This window comes from Stegostoma tigrinum, chromosome 1 (genome assembly GCF_030684315.1).
Source record: "Stegostoma tigrinum isolate sSteTig4 chromosome 1, sSteTig4.hap1, whole genome shotgun sequence".
NCBI classification, from domain to species: domain Eukaryota; kingdom Metazoa; phylum Chordata; class Chondrichthyes; order Orectolobiformes; family Stegostomatidae; genus Stegostoma; species Stegostoma tigrinum.
Window position 1 is genome coordinate 123,065,413 of NC_081354.1, and position 19,692 is coordinate 123,085,104.

Sequence of the window (19,692 nt, forward strand, 5' to 3'; positions counted from 1 at the left end):
CTTAACTGCCCAGTCTACATGTGATGCAAATTTCACAGAATTACGTACCTCAACCCTTAAGGCTTTCTGTCCTAACAACACTACACATGGCCCAGCCATTAATTGTATAAGTCCTGCCTTGTTTGTATTACCAAAATGCAATATAGCACATTAATCTAAATTGAACCCCAAACTATCAATCTGCAGTGACACTGCGCAAATTGAGACTGCCAAAAACTGGCTACTTACCAAATTAAAATCTAACCCTTTGCAGTCTTGCAGGTGCCACATGTAAAAGGTATTTTCTGAATTGAACTATGAATCTGATTTATGTGTGTTTATAATAGCAACTTATAATTTTGTGGTTTCTTTTCAGATATTTGTTTACCTAAGTTATACCGTGTAAATCAAGATTAGAAAAGTGGTAAAGTCAAAAACCAAGGGAAATTTGAACAAAATTGGTAAAAGACACAATTTTTATTTTGAGCATTCAAAACTCAAAGAAGATCCTAACAGGATGCCATTAAGCAAATGGTGGACTACAATTGTTAGCACAGTGTACAGTTGAAGCTTTTAAACGTCTGAATTGCAGTTTCAAAAAGTTTGGAAAAATTATATTCTCAAAAATAATAAGTTGCAAATATTGATTCTTCTGAAATCTTGTATATAGCAATATCTGAAAAGCATTCACTCTGCTTCAGCTGAATTAGGGAACACAAAATGATAGTAAGAAACAACACAGTTGAAATTTAAAGCGTAGATGATGAATACTTTGCAGTATTTGTTTGAATAGAGGTTGATATTAACATTTATGCTTTCATCCCCCTGTAAATAATAAGTCACACATTATTAGAAAGGCAGGCACTGATGGTGCAGGCTAGTCACCGTTTTTTTCCCCCCTGTTCTCCTTTGAATATTCCCTTTTCATACCCTGGAGCGCCAATTTGGAATTAGGAAAATAGCACTTAAATACCACTAAAGACTTAATGTCAAATGAGTCTGCAGTGCATAACAGAGCACGTCTTTAATGATCCTTCGGAAATAGTTAATGTATCATTTTTGTCCGTGAATGTTCCCTCTTCAAAGTTGGAACAACTTTGACATGAATGTGCAATTACGTTAGTATAGATTTTGTAGTAAACTGCAATTTTTTTTTAGAACTAAACAGTGAATTTAACGGGCAATTTGAATCAGGCTGTGCTTATCTCAAGAAGGTTAGCAAAAGAAATGTAAAATTCATTAAGTCCCCCTCTCTCCAACATGTCAAAATGTAAATTTAAAAATGCCTTTTGCAGCTTTGAGACCAATGTGGGGAAAGGGGGAGAAAGAGGGATGTGGAGGCTAGTGGGAGGGGTGGCTCTATTTGCACCAACCTGTGGCTAGTGTTGTATTGGAAACAGTGAGAGCAATATCTGGGCCTGCCTGGAGCCTAGATTAGATGACACGTGGACTAGAGGCTGAAATATCCAGTGACTTCCTTTCGCTGTTCTTAAGACGCCATAATGATCTTAATCATCCACCCTCCATGCATGGGTGGATAGCTTTGCCAACCCTTCATAGTGACTTTGGGAAAAAAGGCTTGAGACTGGGATGAACCAACAAACATTGGGGAATTTCTACATTTGATACCAGTCCTCCTTTGATTTTGGCATCTGGAGGGTCTAAAAGTCAAGGCCAGAGCTGGTACTAATGGTGGTGCATTGCTATAAGAAAGCGAGAGAGAACACTGCAATTTACTTTATAGTTAATAAAAAATGAATAATGATTCAGACTTTGCATTTAGCTACAAAGTTGTAGTGCTCAATGCTGACTGTGAAGAAAACTGCTCACAAAGGTCTAATGAATTGAAGTTATCAGTTCCTCCCTTCTTGATATTCAAATCATTCTGATGGCAGCTATTGGTGACTCCCAGCTTCCAGCAACTCTAATATAATGAAGCAGGCTAATTAATCAACCAGAAGTTGCAGGAAAGGCTCAGCAGGTCCGGCAGCATTAGCCAAGAAAAATCAGTTAATGTTTCACGTCCAGTGAGCCTTCCTTAGAACCGGATCCGAAACGGTAACTCTGATTTTTCTTCATGGATGCTGTCAGGCCTGCTGAGCTTTTCCAACAACTTTTGTTTTTGTTCCTGATTTCATCATCCGCAGTTCTTTCAGTTTTTAAATAATCAATCAGATTAAAGATTTCTCTTAGACTGCAAAAAAGGGAATAACACTATATTTTATCATCTTTATAATTTTACAGAAATTAAAACGATTAAATAGGATAGACACAATTAATATGGAAGCTGAAACAGCACAAACAAACCTGAAATAATACTTCATAAACTTTCAAATTTAACACGGAATGGTAAAATTCAGCACAAGTTTCACTAATATTCAATCAGCCTTTCTGAATCAGAGGGGTCGATCATGGTTATTTTGACATAATGCATAATTTAGAACCCAGCTGTAGCTCATTCAATAAGGTGTGACTTTATCAATTGGTTTTGCAGCGAGAAGAAAAAGTTAAAGGTGGAAAATTTGGTGATTTCAAAATGATTTTTGTTGGTGAGGACTTCAACTATGAAGCAGTAGACAATCAGTACAGCACTTTCTAGACTGCCACTTTTAACTCTGTGCTTGCCAGTTTCACAGAGTAGTGACAACAAATGCTGACAGCTTCATCATCATTACAATGTCTATATCAGAGCTGCTTTGATAAATACAATTGTTCCTTAATGGATGGAAATGCTGCAGAAAACAATGATCAGATGGGTCACTAGCTGAAGCCTGGATGATTTCTTGTTGATCTCTTTCACCTCAATTTTCTTGTGGATTCTTGACTGAAATTGTCTGAGTATGACCTAAGATGCCAGTCTTTGAGAAGAAAACATTTGACTCTGCAAACCAGTTTTAGTGGCATTTCAGTTGGAAAGATGACAAAATATCTGACATACAGAATACAATGCTTTTCAAAGTTCTTTTCTCTTGTACGTAATGTTCTGAGTTCAAATTGCCAATGCACATTTCTTTGAAATACCAAAAATAACTTTTTATTGTTTTTTGCATTATGCTGAGATGTTTATCCTTCATACTGTGTCTCAAATATATGTTCTGTTCAACAAATAATATTAAGACATTTCCCTCCAATTTTCACTGTCTAAGGCACAAAAACAATCTTCTTTTTCAGTTTGATAAGAGTCCAGAGTCCTCACCATGCAGATGGCTACTTGCTTGGAATGATGTAAGTATCATCAGTTTCATCATTTGGTGGGCCTGTATAATTACAGTACACAGGCAAATTATCTATTGCTGCACTGTTTTCATAAATTGCCTCATTATAATCCACGGTCTGAGAAACCTGAATTTGCTGATGGCCTGCAGGTGATGCAAATCCTGATTCTGCAGGGTGATTAATGGGGTCGATCATAACATTTTCATAATTATGTTGTGTTTGATAGAGTGTACGATTGACCTCGTATTTTGGAGAGGTGTTGGATCTAGAAACCCGCTCAGCAGAATAATTAGTTATTTTAGGATTGTAGATGTGTTCTTGCTGATTATCTGACTGGCTTGTATCCACTCCACTGGCACTTTCCCTGGACCTCTTCAGTACATTTTGGAAATAAAAACCTTTGGATCTAAAATGAAGATAGCACCAGACTATAAGTCCAATTATTCCAGGGGTCAACAGCAGGGGGATGACAATTGCTGGAATATTAACTGTACCATTGTTGTTAAGAGGCTGTGTAATTGCTGCAGCAGTAGACATAGTGGACATCCTTGAGGAAAATAAAGACCATGAGCATTAACTCAAATTTCTTGGGATAAGTATCTGAAAAAGAAAAGAAAAGGATTGTGATGTAAAAGTCATTTTTGATAATTCAACATTCTCGTAATTCTTATCAATTGCCATACAGTCAACACCCGTCTGCTAATCACATGTTTAATAAACTGCTCAATGGAACAGGAGGGTCATATAGCTTTCCAATCTATCTCATGTGGCTATGCTAAACTTACAAACTGTCTGATAATAAGCAGGTGTATAAACCAATGTAACAGAGATAACAAAATGTGGAGCTGGATGAACACGGCAGGCCAAGCAGCATCTGAGGAACAGAAAAGCTGACGTTTCAGGCCTAGACCCTTCTTCAGAAATGGGGCCCATTTCTGAAGAAGGGTCTCAGCCCAATATGTCAGCTTTTCTGCTCCTAAGATGCTGCTTGGCCTGTTGTGTTCATCCAGCTCTATGCTTTTTTATCTCGGGTTCTCCAGCATCTGCAGTTCCTATTATCTCTGGTACAAGCGTAAACCAACGTGTTGGTGTGACAGTGCACATAGATTGAAGCTCAGAGTTTAGATGGCAGAATAAGAAACACCTAAACAGGCAATTTTAACGCTACCTGCATGGCAGAAACTAAGCAGAAAATAAAAATCAGCAGAAACGCCTCCTGATTTTGCACATTGATGTCTGTTATTTTTGATTTTTGACATGATGTGACACCCCCATAGGCAGATGGAATTTAAACCTGGACCTCCTGGCCTACATCTTTTTCTCCACAGATGCTGCCAGACTTGCTGAGTTTCTTCCTGCAATTTCCATTTGCGTTTCAGATTTCCAGCATCAACATTTCTTTGTGTTTTGTTGTATGTTCATTGGAGCAGGGTCCTTCATTAAAGATCAGTCTGAAATACAAATTTAACTCTACCCTTAGTGAGGTCATTGCAATGTTTTTGTTAGGTGAAATCAGGATAGTGTCTCAAACAATCTGGAATTAAGAATCATAGAATCCCTATGGTGTAGAAGCAGGTCAATCATCCCATCACATCCTCACTGCTCCTCCAAACCCATCCCTACCCTATCCCAATATTTCCCATGGCTAATCCACTTAACCTGCACAACCCTGGAAACTATGCGTAATTTAGTACGGCCAATCCATCTAACTGGCACTTCTTTGGACTGTGGAGGGAATTGGAGCACCTGGAGGAAACCCTTGCAGACACAGGGAGAATGTGCAAATTCCACAGAGACAGTTGTTTGAGGGTGGAATTGAACCCAGGTCCTTGGTGTTGTGAGGCAGCAGCACAAATCACTGAGCCATCATGCCACCTCAAAGTTTAGCTCTGTTAGGCATGCCTATAGTTATTACTTTGTCTTTATTAGGACTGCATCATTTGTGAAATTAAAGAAAATATTTAATGCTCACTAAAGTTGGCACAATGGTACAGTTTAATAGGTTGTTGCTCACAAACGAGCACTGTTTGATATTCAGTATAAAGCGGATGCAGCATGTAACATAAAGGTGAGCTGTCTTTCGTTTATTCAAATATATGTGTGGTCAGAAAGGACAGGAACAGCAGGCTGCTGGGCTCTTTCCTCCACCACTTCTGCAAATTGGAGTTGTCAGAGTTTGGCCATCAAACAGCATTAAACTTGAGGTCTGCAGAATTCCAATTGTATGCAGGTGAAAATTAGGGCATGAATTTTAATAAGCTTCAGGATAGCACCTTTGTGCACTTGCCCAGTCGCTAAGCATGTAAGTATACTCCTGATGTCTGACACTACTTCAATTTGGCCTGTACTGTTTCACCTTTGCAACATCAGTGCTCTTAACAGAAATAGAACATCTGGAGATTTGTGTCCATTTCTGGTTGCCTCATTACAGGAAAGTTGTTGAAGCGTTGGCAAAGGTACAGAGAAGATTTACCAGAATGTTGCCTGGAATGGAGGGAAAGTCTTACGAGGAAAGGTTGAGAGAGCCAGGGCTTTTCTCTTTAGAATCGCTAATAGAGGTGTACAAAATGATCAGAGGTAGTCAGAGACAGCCAGAGACTTTTTCCTAGGGTGGAGGTAGCTATTACGAGGGGGCATAGTTTTAAAGTGAGTGGTGGTAGATATAGGGGAGATGTCAGAGGTAGGATCTTTACTCAGAGAGTGGTAGGGGCATGGAATGCATCACTGGAGAGGGTAGTGGAGTCAGCCTCATTAGGGGCATTTAAGTGGCTATTAGATAGGCATATGGATGATAGTATAATGTAGGGGTGGAGGTTAGATAGACCTTAGGGTTAGGGTAAAAGTTTGGCATAACATCATGAGCCAAAGGGCCTGTGCTGTGCTGTGCTGTTCTATGTTTTATGTTCTATGTTCTAAAAAGGGAAAGAAGATCAATTCACTGGATCTCTGTTCACATCTGAGGGAATAGTTTTCATTTGCCTGATGGAGCTACAATAATAATAGGTCAACCCTAGGCTCACATCTGATTTATTTCATATACAACATATTTCACCTTTCTTCCACTGCAGGGTTAAAATCCTGTCTTCCCAATTAGCAGCATTATACCAGAGTTTATTGCATGGATTATAGCCACTGTCCACCAGCTTCTCATGGGGAACTAAAGCTGAGCATAAGTACAGCCAAAGTGGCATCTAAAGTGTTCATTTTATCGAGTGTATTTTATCTGAGTGTGATCTATGTTCGCTGATGTTGATTAGTGAGGTTTCTGTGCTAACATAGAAGACACATAAACAGAGACTATAAATGAGGAGCAGTAAGCATGAATGCAGATGATTTGTGATTTCAGAGAGTTTTTTAAAACTCTTTCAAATGTATCATCTGCGTACTCAAAAACCTGATGTCATACTACATTGTTCTGAGGCAAATCAAACATAGAGTAGATATTGTACTTTATGGGATCTGGGAACCAGCATTTCTCGTCCATCTGTAATTCTGGAAGACAGTTCAGAGTCATCACATTGCTGTAGTGGGGAATCACGTGTAAATCAGACCAGGTAAAGGCAGCAGATTTGCTTCACTAAATAACATTTGTGAACTAGATGGACTTTTACAACAATTTTTGTTCTATTCATTCATGGCATGTGATTTTCAATAGCTGGGTCAGCAATAATTGGTTATCTCCTACTGTCTTTAAGCAGATGGTGGTGAGTTACCTTGTTGTATTTTTGCTGGTGTAGGTAGACTCACTGAGGGAATGATATATTTCCAAGTCAAGTTGGTGAGTGGCTGGTAGAGGAACTTACAAGTGGTGCTTTAGGCTACTTAATAAGAGCCCCAGGATGGATTGGTATGGATAGAGGATCGGATAACTAATAAAAGACTGAGAGTTGGGATAAGGAGGCATTTTCATGCTACCTTTAATGAGTGAAGTGCCACAGGGATCAGTGGTATGGCCATATTATTTCCAATTTATATTCATAATTTGAATGAGGAAAGTGAATGTACTATAGACAGGTTTGTGGATGGCACAAAAATAGGTAGGAAGGCAAATCTTGAGGATGACGCAAGGAGTTTGCAGAGAGACATAGATAGGTTGAGCAAGTGAGCAAAAACTTAGCAGGTGAAAGACAATGTGGGAAAATGCACTTTGGCAGAAAGACTGGAGGAGCTGAATGTTATTTAAATCGAGAAATCTACAGAAAGTAGATTTTCTTTGAGAGTATTCATTCGTAAATCATAAAAAGCTAATGTCTGCAGATATTAACCTAAAATTTGCTGGGTTAGCCATAATTAATTTAACTAAAATTAAGCTGAATGTAATAATAAGAATAAGAAAATATATGAAGCCTGGTGATTATTTAATAATTAGAAAACTCGCTAGTTTTATAGTCTTTCCATGTTTTGCTGAAGGAATATACATATTTGCTTACACCAAGAATTGTCAAAGCAGTAATGAATCGAATTGTCAAATTAACTCTGGGGGCAGCACAGTGGCTCAGTGGTTTGCATTGTATCCTCACAGCACCAGGGACCCAGGTTCAATTCCAACCTCAGGCAACTGTCTGTGTGAAGTTTGCACATTCACCCCGTGTCTGCATGGGTTTCCTCCCACAGTCAAAAGATGTGCAGGCTAGGTGGATTGGCCATGCTAATTTGCCCGTAGTGTTCAGGGGTGTGTGGGTTATAGGGGGATGGGTCTGGGTGGGATGCTTCAAGGGACGGTGTGGACTTGTTGGGCCAAAGGGCCTGTTTCCACACTGTAGGGAATCTAATCAAAAGCCAAAGTTTTGTTTAAAACTGAAACAGCACATCAGATTTGATATTGGATGTGATTATTGATCAGTTGGGTTTGCGATTTGTTTTGTTTACTCATTCACAGAATAGGGTGTCTCTGGCTAGGCAGCATTTATTGTCCATCCCTAATTGCCCAGAGGGCAGTTAAGAGTCAACCACATTGCTGTGGGTTTGGAGTCACATGTAGGCCAGACCAGGTAAGGATGGCAGTTTCCTTCCCTGAAGGACACTAATGAACCAGACAACCAATACTATCAGCAGGCAAAGGACACATGATGGTAATGCTAAGCAAACAAGACTACCTCTCCAAGACACAAACACTGCTAGCTGTCAAGGACACATACTCGCAAATGCAGACAGACCCGACACCATGACTGGGCAACAAGATTCTCAATACATTAAAGAGACTCAAAAAGAGCAGTCAGATCAATAAAACAGACAACCTAAGAATGAAATCTGAAAGAACTAACACCCCACCCCTTCCCCAATTCTACGGCCTCCCAAAGGTACTTAAACTGGAAGTACCCCTCAGACTCATAGTCTCCCTGCCAGGCACACCATCACATAGATTAGCCAAGGAGCTACAAAGGAGACTAAAGCAGCTTGCCAGCAAGTCACCCCACTCAATCCACTCAGCCCAGGGGTCCCTCAATCCCATCAAGGATATAAGAATAGACGATGATGAGGCTATGGTATCATTTGATGTTACTGCCCTATTTACATCAATTGACATATCACTAGCAAGTGAAACACTAGCAACGCTACTAAAACAAGAACAAGACCCTAGTGACACCATCTCCACAGACAAATGCTGAAGCTACTGGACCTTTGCCTCACCACCCAGTTCACCTTTAATGGCCAAATATATGGACAGATCAACGGGGCACCCATGGGATCACCTATCTCCAAACTAATAGCTGAAGCGGTGAAACAGAGACTTGAAAGTACGGCCCTTCTGCTAATCCAACCAAAACTATGGATACGATATGTGGATGACACCTTCATCATTATTAAACAGACCCACCTCGAGGAGACACACAAGCTAATAGACAACGCCCTCACTGGGGTGAGATTCACCAGGGAAGAGGAAAAGAACAAAAACAAAGTTGCTGGAAAAGCTCAGCAGGTCTGGCACCATCTGTGGAGGAGAAAACAAAGTTAATGTTTCCATAAGACCATAAGACATAGGAGTGGAAGTAAGGCCATTCGGCCCATCAAGTCATTTCGTGGCCAGTGATCCTTTCTCAGAACTGATGGTGACTGGGAAAACGTCAGTTTATATGTAGAAATAAGGGATAGGAAGTAAACAATAATATAGAGCCTAAAGAAAGAGAAGAACAGTTGGACAGACAAAGAGCTGATAATGATCAGACTGGGAGGGTGAACAGTAGTTAATGGGGACTGTTAGAATCTAATAACAGGTAGTGTGTAATGGCAGGCTATGGTGCCTGGTGTGTGTGGTAGGGGGCTGGGGCGTCCTGTTGGAATGCAGGACCAATGGGGATTCCCTAACAAAGGTGCACAGGAAAGCCACACACACTGCCCAAGTACTGAATTTCAACAGCAACCACCCTAACACACACAAAGTTGCGTGAGAACATTATTTAAATGGGCAACAAAACACTGTAGCAACACAGAAATATGCCAAAAAACAAGAAGGGCGCCTCTTCCAGGTATTCAAGGACAATGGATATCCGAAAAACTGGGTCAGAAGATGCCTATTACATGAACGACACCAGGAAGATACTACACGCCGCGACACACTACCGTACATCAGGAACACATCTGAACTGACCACATAACTCCTATGACCACTGGACATCAGAATAGCACGCAAACCCACATCAACTCTATGCAAATTGCTAATCCAAACCAAAGACTCACTACCCACAATGGACAGGATCAATGTCAGATACAAGATTCCCTGCAAAAACTGCAACAAACATGATAAGACAATAAGACCATAAGACATAGCAGCAGAAATTAGGCCATTCGTCTCATCGAGTCTGCTCCGCCATTCAATCATGGCTGATAAGTTCCTCAACCCATTCTTCTGCATTCTCCCCATAACCTTTGATCCCCCGAAAATCAAGAACCTATGTATTCTGGTCTTAAATGTACTCAATGACCTGACCTGCACAGCCTTTTGTGGCAGTGAATTCCGTAGATTCACCACTCTCTGGCTGAAGAAGTTTTTCTATATCTCAGTTCTAAAAGGTCTTCCCCTTACTCTAAGGCTGTGCTCTCAAGTCCGAGCCTCTCCTTCCAATGGAAACATCTTGCCAACATGCACTCTGTCCAGGCCATTCAGCATCATAGAACATAGAACATAGAACAACACGGCACGGTGCAGGCCCTTTGGCCCACGATGTTGTGCCAAACTTTTACCTTAAACTTAAGGTCTATCCAACTTCCACCCCTACCTTATACTATTATCCATATGCCTATCTAATAGCCACTTAAATACCCCCAAATGAGGCCAATTCCACTACCCCCTTCAGCAATGCATTCCATGCCCCAACCACTCTCTGAGTAAAGAACCTACATCTGATGTCTCCTCTATATCTACCTCCACCCACTTTAAAACAATGGCCTCTCGTAATAGCTACCTCCACCCTAGGAAAAAGTCTCTGGCTGTCCACTCTATCTATACCTCTAACAATTTTGTACATGTTTATCAAGTCACCTCTCATCCTTTGTTGTTCTAAAGAGAAAAGCCCTAGCTCTCTCAACCTTTCCTCGTAAGATCTTCTCTCCATTCCAGGCAACATCCTGGTAAATCTCCTCTGTACCTTTTCCAAAGCTTCCACATCTTTCCTGTAATGAGGCGACCAGAACCGGACACAATACTTCAGATGTGGCCGGACCAGACTTTTGTATAGCTGGAGCATAGTGTCACAGCTCTTGAACTCAATCCCTCTATAAATGAAAGCTAACACACCATACGCTGTCTTAACAGCTCTATCCACCTGGGTGGCAGCTTTCAGGGAACTGTGGACATGAACCCCAAGATCCCTCTGCTCCTCCACACTGTCAAGAATCTTTTTGTTAACCCTATATTCTGCTTCCAAGTTTGTCCTTCCAAAATGAATTACCTCATACTTTTCAGGGTTATTAACCCCATCTGCCACTTCTCTGCCCAGCTCTTCATCCTATCAATGTCCCTTTGTACCCTAGAACAGCCTCCGCACTATTCACAACTTGACCCACCTTCGTATCATCCGTGAACTTACTAATCCACCCTTCCACTCCTTCACCCAAATCATTAACAAAAATCACAAATAGAAGAGGACCCATTGAGTATCCTGTAAGTTTCAATTAGATCCCCCTTCATCCTTCTAAACTCCAATGAGTACAGACCCAGAGTCCTTAAACATTCCTCATATGTTAAGTTTTCCCTTCCTGGGATCATTCTCGTGAACCTCCTCTGAACCGACTCCATTATTGGGCAGACAGGAAGGAAATTAGCCGCAAGAGTACATAAACATCTACTGGCAAAAAAGGACATGGCAAATACTCACTCATCTCCATCCACATGGATAAGGAAAACCATCAGTTTGAATGGAACAACACCAGGAACCTGGGACAGGCGGAACAGAGACATGCACAGGAGTTCCTAGAGGCCTGGTACACCACTAAGAAAGCCAGTAATAAAAACGTAGAGCTACACTCCATTGTGAAGAAAAATTGCAAGTGAGATAACCCAGCTCAATGGGCACAAGAATTTAAATAACAAGCAGGAAAACACAACAGCGCTTCATCGGAGACTGCACAGATGGTGTTGCCCAGCAGAGTAATGAAATGTCTGTGGAACATTGAACCAGCTCGGCGAGCCAACCAACCACAGCACCCACAACCCAAGCTACAAATCTACCTTAATGCCTTCGATTTTTATTGTATATTTTGCTGTGGTCTTTGCTTTAATTAAGAACATTGGGTATGTTCTGTTGTTCAAACCGCCTTGGGTTACTAATATCCAGAATAAATCTGATGGACCAGGCAAATTGGGAATAAAAATCTACACATTCATGTTCAGCAAGCAAAAAGGAAGGCAAATGGAATAGTTGTCTTATTTCAAAGGGGAAGGAATATTAGATTCAGGGAGTTTTGCTGATCGATACAAGACACAAGTCAGGCCCCAGCTGGAATACTGTGAACAATTTTGAGCCCCTTATCTAAGGATGTATAGGCATTGGAAGCAGTGCAGAGAAGGTTCACTAGGCTGATCACATGAGTGGAGGGTCTGTCTCATGAGGAGAGGCTGAATAGCTTGGGCCTGCACTCATTCAAATTCAGAAGAATGAGAGGTGACGTTTTCGAAACATGTAGAATTCTTAGAGGATTTGACACAATAGGTGTACAGATGTTGTTTCCCATTACAGTAGAGTCAAGGACCAGATGACATATTCTCAGAATAAGGGGTCACACATTTAAGACAGAGAAAAGAAAGAATTTCTTCTCAGATATTGGTGAATCCATGGAGGTTACCACAGAGTGTTATTGAGACTGGGTCATTAAGTATATTCAAGGCTGAGATAGACAGTTTTTTTTATCAATAAGGGAATCAACAGTAATGAATAAAAGGCAGGGAAGTGGAGTTCAGGATTATCAGATCAACCATAATTTAATTGAATGGCAGAGCAGATTGGATGGGCTAAATGGCCTACTCCTGGTCCGAGGATGGTGAATCTGTGGAACTCAATACCACAGTAAGCTATGAAGGCCAAGTCATTGTTTTTATAACAGGTAGCTAGGCTTGGATTAGCAAGAGCATCAAGAATGCTGTGGAGATGGCAGGAGTATGTGGTTGAGAAACATTTCAGTTATGATTGAATGTCAGAGCAGACCTGATGGGCTGATTAGCGAATTCTGCTCCCACATCTTCTGGTGTTACGTTGACAGAGGTAAAAAATCTCCATTGCAGAAATATTCCGAAACTCCGTAACCATGATAAATGATTTGCTGAAGGAAACTTTCTGTTACAGCTAATGAGTGATATCTGAGTCTTTCAAAATATAAAGTCTGGAAAATGAGAGAGAGAGAGAGAGAGAGAGAGAGAGAGAGAGAGAGAGAGAGAGAAAGAGCAAAGATGTGCGAATTCCCTTGTTAATGACTAAGATCAATCTATCCTACATATCCAACATTTTACGATCCTCCATGTGTTTATCCAAGAGTCGCTTAAAAGTCTTTAAAATATCTGACTCCACTCCCACTGCCGGCAGCACATTCCACACACCCACCACTCTCTGTGTAAAGAAGCTACCTCTGATATCTCCCCTATACCTTCCTCCAATCACCTTAAAACTTTCTCATGGGTTCGAAGAGATGGGGCATACATAGACATTAAAAAAAATGAAACAAGCCATTCAGCCTATAGAACTTGCTCAACCATTCAATAAGGTCTAGGCTGATCTGTTTGTGTTTTGAATTCTACATTCCCATGTAACCGGTGACGAGTGGTGTCCCGCAGGGTTCAGTGTTGGGGCCGTAGCTGTTCACCTTATACATGAATGACTTAGATGAAGGGACTATGGGCATTCTGGCGAAGTTTGCCGATAATACAAAGATAGGTGGACAGGCAGGTAGTACTGAAGAGGTGGGGAAGCTGCAGAAAGATTTAGACAGTTTAGGAGAGTGGTCCAGGAAATGGCTGATGAAATTCAATGTGAGTAAATGTGAGGTTTTGCACTTTGGAAAAAGGAATACAGGCATGGACTATTTTCTAAATGGTGAGAAAATTCACAAAGCAGAAGTACAAAGGGATCTGGGAGTGTTGGCCCAGGATTCTCTAAAGGTTAACTTGCAGGTAGAGTCCGTGATTAAGAAAACGAATGTAATGTTGTCGTTTATCTCAAGAGAGTTGGAATATAAAAGCAGCAATGTGCTTCTGAGGCTTTATAAAGGTCTAGTTAGGCCCCATTTAGAATACTGTGTCCAATTTTGGGCTCCACACCTCAGGAAGGACGTACTAGCCCTGGAGCGTGTCCAGCGGAGATTCACACGGATGATCCCTGGAATGGTAGGATTAACATATGATGAATGGCTAAGGATCCTGGGATTGTACTCGTTAGAGTTTAGAAGGTTGAGGGGAGATCTAATAGAAACTTACAAGATAATGTATGGTTTAGAAGCGGCAGACGCTAGGAAGTTGTTTCCATTAGGTGGGGAGACTAGGACCCGTGGGCACAGCCTTAAAAGTAGAGGGGGTAAATTTAAAACTGAAATGAGATGACATTTCTTCAGCCAGAGAGTGGTGGGCTTGTGGAATTCATTGCTACGGAGTGCAGTAGAGGCCGGGACGTTGGATGCCTTCAAGGCAGAGATCGACAAATTCTTGATCTCAGAAGATAGATCGAAAAGAGAGTGAAAACTTCAATTCACTGCCTTCCTTTTAAAAGAGGACATGGCCCTATGGCCCTTGGAGTCTTTTCCTGTTCATCAGTTTCCTCTGAATGGTCCTCATTGCAGCCAAATTCAAGTCTTTTGTGAGTGTTGAGCCAAAAGCTGAACCGTTGCCATTCGACCACTCTGTTAGCCACCCCCAAGGAAATGATAAGAGAGAATACAGATCCTGCAAGTCATTGAAGAGAACTGGGAATGATGTGTCAATTAGTTCCAGATGTGAGAGTCTTGTTGGGGAAGAGGTCAAGTGCAATAAAAAGATTTAAATGTTTATAATTAAGTGTTAATGGTAAAAAAAAGTATAGTGAAAGAACCTGGGCTAAGATTTAGATTTAGAAGAATTATACCTTTATTCTGAACATGTGAAAAAAGAGTAATGTCATTGCGACATTAGCTTGTATGGAAAAGGAGCCTGGGTAAATAGAGCTGCAGATAAGATTGTCCTGTCTTGCGATATTCCACACATAATTACATGCAACAAAGGCTATTGCTGTTCACTTACATTGCGGTAGGTCTAATTAGCGAGTGCTGAGAAAGGCTGATGGAATTAGCGAGTGCTGAGAAAGGCTGATGGAATGTTGCCTTTTTTTCCTCAATACGAAGAGATTGAAGTTAGACAATAGTTACCCTGAATTTTGATTATCGTAGATCTGAAGCACTGAGTTGAGTCCCAGGCAATGCACATCATAAGGCAGTCTATTGATGTTGGAATTGATACAGCGTTGAGTCTCAAAGAGGTCAATTATGAGGACAGATTATATATTCTGGTTTTTATTGCATTAGATTCTGAAGGTTGAAGGGTGATCTAATAATAATTTTAAACTGATAAGGGGATTGATATGGTTGGTGTATAGAAACAATTCCTTTTGGTTGAAAATCCAGGAGAGAGTAACAAAATAAAACATCATCCAAGTCTGAAATCAGAAAGCATTTTTTCACCCAAAGGTTAGTGGAAATCTGAAACTTTTCCTTTCTGAAAGACTTAGGAATCAAATGCAGTTGAGATATGAATCAGTTATGATATAACAAACAGGCAAACAGGAAGGTCAGGCAGAATAGCCTACTCCACATATGGTTCTATTAACAATTTTCCTTAGTAGCTGAATACCAATTTAAGAAGCATCCACTTGAAGCAAACAGATGCTTTATTTACATATTTGTTTGAAGCTTTTGCATTTTATCGCCCAGCAGTCTTGGAGGTTTATTAAATATGTTTTAAATAATGCATCAATCGCGCAAAGTCATTGGTATTGTGACACTAAAATTCTTGGGACAGCTCACCAGTTGAAGTTATTCTGCTGATAGTGATCTAAGTTTGATATTGCACAATATTTTTCAAAGAATCAAGCTGGACACTTCCTCAATTAGTCATCACGCAAGACAGACTTTGCTTTTACTTATTCTCTGATATCTCCTTGCCTGAAAACACAGAATCTAAATGGGGTACAGTTCTACAACTACCAGTCAACCAAACCATAGCCTCATTTCATTTCTAGACAATGAGTACGAGCAGGATATTTCACAAATGTTACAATCAAGGTCAACAAATCCTCTCTTAATGGCCTTGTCCATGTGACATCCAGCTGGAGTTGTAAGATTGTGAAAGCTGAGCAGGGATTTTGACTGATTGTCCTTCCCTCTGATCCGGGGTTGCTAAGATTAATTGCTGCACTCTACTAAGTTCCTCGGAACAATAACTGAGTGCAGATCAGGAAAGGAGGCTGGGGTTTCCCCAACCGCATAAATCAGCATCTCAGACTGGAAGGTTATGACTGTGCTGGTGTATGGTTGGGAGCAGAGAGTGGGTGATGTGAAGAAAGGAGCTTGGGAACCTAGGTTTCAGTGACCCCTCCAAGGTTAGGCAAAACAAATAATTCCTGGAGTGATGTAAGCAAACCATGTTGCATTGGAAGTTCAATGCATCTGCTGTAATGATTGGTATTCAGACACTGAGCATTTCCAGTTTGATGTGACTAATATAGCCAGTTTGTTGATGCATGCCATGCAAGCTTTTAATTCCCAAGGCAAGTTGGAACAGCATACAATGATGCTCCTGCTGCAACATTCAAATTGTGAAATCTGAGGGCACAGAGGAAGCCAGCCAATCTGTCATGCCTGCGCTGGGTGTTTGAAAAAATAGTGTCTTGCTCTTTTGATAAAGCTCTGCAAGTGTTTTTATTTCCTTTTCTAATAATTATTGTTTAGTTGTCCATAATATTACCCAGCAATAACTATGAGGAATTATCTTTAAAACATGCCATAAGATGGTCAGGAGCAGAACTGTGCAAGTTTCAATATTATATGACAAGGCTGGCAGATTCAGTGATGGTGACTGTTAGCTGGAGCCCAAGAGCTAAGTCCACACCCTCCTATGCATGGGATTGTGCTGTGATCAAGAGTTTGGAGTTCAACACAGAGGGCATTTTGGTGCAACAAACATGGGTAGGGCTTATACAATTAATGGCACGGCCTTGGGTGATGGTATAGAACAGAGGGACCTAAGAGTTCAGATATATAATTCTTTGAAGTTTGCACCACATATAAACAGGGGAGTTAAGAAGACGTTTAGCACACTTGCCTTCATTGTTCAGTCCATCGAGCATAGGAGTTGGGACGTCACGTTTAGGTTATACAGAACCTTGGTGAGGCATCTTCTGGAATACTGGTTTCTAGTTCTGGTCACCCAGTTATAAGAAGGATATTATTAAGCTGGAGAGGATTTAGCAGAGATTTATCAGGATGTTGCTAGTTATGGAAGGTTTGAGTTACAGAGAAAGGTTGGATAAGCTGGGAATTTTTCACGTAGGAGGTTGGGAGGTTTACAAAATCATGAAAGGCATAGACAGGGATAATGGTAGGTGTATTTTCCCTAGAGAGGGGGATTTCAAGACTAGCGGGTACATTTTTAAGGAGAGAGGAGAGACATTTGGATAAATACATGAATAGGAAATGTTTGGATGTATATGGGCCAGGAGCCATCAGGTGGGCGTAGTTTAGTTTGGGATTATGTTCAGTGTGGACTGGTTGAACCAAAGAGTCTGTTTCCATGCTGTATGGCTCTAAGGCTGTACGACAACCTTTATTGTAAGTCAAGTCTGAAACTGCTTGAACTGCTGACTTGAGAAACAGCTTGCTGAATGGTAAAGTTAACTGCTTCTCTCTTCACAAGTGCTGCCACCCTTACTAAATCATCCAGCACTTTTTGCTTTTATTTGAGACTTCAGGCATTGTTAGCAGTTTGCTCTTCTGCCTATAAATATCACATTCTTATGTTAAATAAGACCGATTGTGCAAAATTATCCATTAGCATTGTACTCACATCACAATGGAAGTTCATATTTTGTAAGAAATAGATAAACTGATTTTATTGGCCACAGCAGTGCCTTTATTAGGTTAACTTTTAATTATTGGTGTAAAAATATGTAGCAGAATATAATTTGTCACATTCTATTTTATTCAGAACTAAGTCCTGCTGATATATCACAAATCATCCCAGTGTATTCATTTCAAAATGGTTTTATCTACAAACATCACATGGCTCCACTTCATCCTACCTTTTCCATTGCCTGGTGCAGTTTCAGACTTCATGCTATTCTTGGTACGATTCATTGTCCTCCCTCCTCTCCATCACTGGTGACAGAGTCTTCAGTTACCTTAGTCTTGCACTGTGAAATTTTCTCTCTTGTTCTGCCTTGCATTACTTACAGCAATGGTTCTGAAGGGCTTTGTGTTCCTGTAATATTACTTCCACCCATTCTACTGATGTCACCCACAGTGTGTGGGCGGAGACAGAGGGAGGAATCTTACAGTGTTCACAGCCAAACAAAGTGTAACTTATAGCTATCATAGTTAAATCTTCCTGTTTTCCAATATCAGTGTCTCTTCTGAGATACTCTGCACTTTACCACTACCCACTACAAATTCCCTAAAACAAATGAAGACTAGGGGGGATTTGTGATAGTGAGCTATCTCAAGCAACTTTTTTCTTCAGCACCACATAGAGATAGAGGCTGCAAATGCCACAAGGTACTAGATTGGTCATCTTTGAAAATAGCGCAATTGTCTCTCTAAAAAACTGTCTAAAAATATCTTTGCGCTCATTTTCAGTCACTCACACAGTTTGCTACAGGCTTTGTTTTATTACAGCCTGCACCGCTGCTCCTACAAAGTGTTTTTCCACATTAAAGGTGGGTTTACAGACATTATTTGAGCTATTCTCAGTTCTGTGAATGTTTACTAGGCCAACCTGAGTTTGCACTAACGCAATTCATTGTTTGTGTTTTCACACTTCCGGTCTTATGATGGCTAAATGAGTCAGCAAACAAATGGCTCAGGTGGCAATCTGCCTTCTACATACATGCTGTTCTTTAATTATTTATCTGTAAAGTAAACGGTAACAATCCTGACAGCTCCCTGCCTACCCTTCAAATCTCAACGCCAATACCCATTTCTCTTCTCCCTAAATTTTCTGTACACACACCCTCGCCCTAATAGCCTAGACTGAGCTGCCTCTTGTCATTGTGATCTTCTCCCAGGATACTCATTGCAATTCCAGCAGTGCTGCTGCTGGCCATGCTGTTACTTACTGGGCTATTAATCCAGACACTCCAGGATCTTGGAACCTTGGTTAAAATCCTGCTGTGTCAACTGCTCGAATTTGAATTCAATACAAATCTGGAATTAAGAGTCTAATGATGATATGAACCTGTCGTTCCCAATAGGGAAAAACCCATCTGCTTCACTATTATCTTTTAGGGAAGGAAACTGCCATCCTTACCTGGTCTGGCCTACATGTGACTCCAAACCTGCAATCATGTGATTGACCCTTAACTGCCGTCTGGGTAGTTAGGAACAGACAGTTGGCCTATCCAGAGACACCCACATGTCATTAATGAATTTTAAAAAAACCCTGGGGCTGCTAGAACTGGCAATGAATTAGATTAACCAGCAGCTTGTGGGAGTGAGAATTCTTGTCAACTGAGTGACAAAATCCAGCTGTTGGGCTGTTCAGTCTTCCTCCAGCTGGCTGTCTCTGCCCAGGTAGGTTTATTTAAAAGTCAGTCTGGCCAGGATTAACTTTTTTTCAGGAGGGCTGGAATGACCAGTCCATCCTCCTCTATGATATCCAACCCCATAGCATCTTTCATTTTGGACTTTTTTGTGCTCTGTTTATATGGTTTAAAGATCCCATATGCTTTTTAATAGCCCAATCATTTTATAACCTTCAAAATCTTTGATTTGATGACCAATTTAGCCAAATCCAGCCAGGTCCTTTTTAATAGAGATAACACAGTGTGGATC

General features: G+C 40.7%; 1 long non-coding RNA gene across 1 annotated transcript; it reads right to left on the reverse strand.

The window, feature by feature from the left end:
• Positions 1–437: 437 nt before the first annotated feature.
• LOC132210005 (uncharacterized) lies at positions 438–18,130 on the reverse strand. The gene is made up of 2 exons (XR_009446121.1): positions 17,946–18,130; positions 438–3,795 (listed from the first exon to the last, which is right to left on the reverse strand). It is a non-coding gene; the product is annotated as an uncharacterized LOC132210005 (long non-coding RNA).
• Between the last annotated feature and the right edge of the window lie 1,562 nt (positions 18,131–19,692).